Source organism: Cebus imitator, unplaced genomic scaffold, assembly GCF_001604975.1.
Source record: "Cebus imitator isolate Cc_AM_T3 unplaced genomic scaffold, Cebus_imitator-1.0 Scaffold1030, whole genome shotgun sequence".
Lineage (NCBI taxonomy): Eukaryota > Metazoa > Chordata > Mammalia > Primates > Cebidae > Cebus > Cebus imitator.
Genome location: NW_016108345.1, coordinates 24,140 through 26,979, shown reverse-complemented (window position 1 = coordinate 26,979; position 2,840 = coordinate 24,140).

Sequence of the window (2,840 nt, the reverse complement as noted above, 5' to 3'; positions counted from 1 at the left end):
TATGTCAACCAGGAAAAGCTGAAGATTTAAATAAGCACAAGCAGAAATGATAAAGGTGGTATTACAACTGATGCCACAGAAATACAAAAGATGATCAAAACATACTGAGCATCTCTATGCTCACAAACTAGAAAATCTAGAGGAAATCAGTACATCTATAGAAATATTCAACCGTCCAACGTTGAACCAGGAAGGAATAAAATCGTAAATAGACCAATAAGAGTAATAAGATTGAATCAGAAATTGAAAATCTTCCAATCGTCAAAGCCCAGAACCAGATCAACTGACAGTCTAATTATACCAGACGTACCATTGTTACGGGAACTATTTCAAAAGATTAAGGAGAAGAGATTCTTCCCCAGCTTGGTCTACAAAACTCGTATCACCTGGTGCCAAGTTAGGCAAGGATACAACAACAACAACAACAACAACAACAAAAAGCTACAGGGAGACGTCCTCAATGAACCCAGATGAAAAATCATAAACAAGTACTAGCTAACTGAAGCCAACTGCACAATAAAAAGATAGTACATCATGGTCAACTGGGTTTTACTCCAGGGATACAAAGACTGGATAAAATATATAAATCAATAAATATGATTCACTATATAAACATAATTTTAAAAAAATAAGACCATCTCAATGGATGCAAAAAAATTATTCAGTAAAATTCAATACCCCTCGTGAAAAATCCCTCAATAAGCTTAGCAGCAAAGAAACAGACTTCAAAATATTAAAAGCCACATACAACAACCAACAAAAACTCTTAAGGATCTTAAATAATAAATAAAACAATAAAAGAGGGATCTTCTTAAATTTCGTAAAAGCATATGCAACTGATTTATTCCATGGGCTGCTAGTGACTTAGCAGTGAAGACATGAGTGACTGGAAAGAAGCCACAAACAACAAAATCTCACATCATACGAAATGAGAAAAAGTTGCAAAAATATTCCTGAAGAACATGTACAGGAATGCACACTTTCACCACTCCTATTCAATGTATTACTTAAACTCCTAGCCAGAATAATCAGGAAAGAAAAAAAGAAATGTGTGTTTCAAGTTCCAAGCTAAGGAATCCAGGAGGGGCATACCCAGGGACTCATTTTTTATCCACGAATAACATCCAAACCCCTGCCTATCCCTTGGAACGCAGGATTTACGGGTGATTGAGGCTCTTTGTTTCAGGTTAAATGGAAGTTGCTAGGTGGAGGGTGTTATGTGAAAATTACTACATAAACTGATTACTTTTTGTCAAATGGTCATAGGTTTCCTGTCCAGCCTGCTGTACCTGAACCACACTGTGTGACAGCCCTCAGTAAACTCTATGTCCTGTTCACTGATCTGGGTTTATTTCTTTGGCCTGTTGCACATGATGCCAGTCCTATTGGAGTCAATATTGGTCTGGCATGACATCCAGGGAACCTGGCAAAAGGGAAAAAAATCTGATGAATGCCCACACAATGGACCCTAAAAAGAGGAGATGCCTGCACAAATCCTGGGCAGGTTGTGAATTTCTATGTGTGGCCCAACAGCTGCTGTCCGTGATGGATGGGGCCCACTGCATGAGTATGGGGATGCTGCCAAAATGCCAAGCGTTCTGGAACAACCACTTCAGTGGGTGCATCTTACAAAGTGAAAGTCAGATGCTCAAGCTGCTGCATTTGCAGGTGGTAGGTCCCTCCCGACTGCACTTTGAGCCGCCACTGAGGAAGAGCTCACTGTGTGGGCTACCGTGTGTCAGTCACAAGAAGAGCTACTCCTAGAAAAGCATGCCAGACTAGCTCAGACTAATCAGAGACCTTTCTGTCCTGGTGTGTAAGCACAATGGTAAGTTGNACCGGTGATGCCGACAGCCGTGTTTCTCGGTGCACTCCTGGCCTGGGGAAGCCCTCGCAGACCCTCCCCTCGCCTGTGCCGTCTCTGCATCCCCATCACAGCCAGTGCTTCCTGCTGGTCGTGATGCAACATAGCGTTATTCTAGTTTCCATGCTGGATTTTTGTCTTTTTCTTTGTTTGTATTTAGTTTCAAATTTCTATGTCAGGTCTCTAGAATACAGGAATTACTTCCAAGTGTGTTTTCTTGTTGTTCATTTTCATGGAGCTTCCTGAAGATTTAAAATCCTCCTTTGCCCGCAGCATATTTTACAATTATGCACCACTGTAGAACATCTGCATTTAATTTAATTAAGTGCAATAACTTCTGCCTTTTGGGCTGCTTTTACATCAGGTAGAGGAATATATCTTAAATGAAAGTTTGTACTAGTAATATAAATTATTATTTAATAACCACCACTTTATTTTTTTCCCATTTATTTATTTTATTGCATTTTAGGTTTTGGGGTACATGTGAAGAACATGCAAAATTGTTGCATAGGTACACACGTGGCAGTGTGATTTGCTGCCTTCCTCCCCATCACCTACATCTGGAAGGCAGGGTTTCACCACGTTGGTCAGGCTGGTCTTGAGCTCCCAACCTCAGGTCATCTGCCCACCTTGAACTCCAAAGTGCTTGGATTACAGGTGTGAGCCACAACGCCTGACCCCCACTTTATTATTTAGGTGTTACTCATCAAGAATTAATGTTAAGCCAAGAGTTAAAATGGGATTATTATGTAAGGGACATAGAAAATATTTTGCTGATCTAGAAGAAATTAACATGAGCACACTCTTATTATCCAGCCATGTCTCCTGCCTACACGTTATTAACCGCATGGTAACTTTGACTTCACTTGGGACTTGTTCTAATTTTAAAATTAGCTACTTATTTATCTTAATGCCTCTAGATTATTATGTGTGACTATTTCAGCAGAGAGGGGAGAGAGACAACCTAGGCTGACCA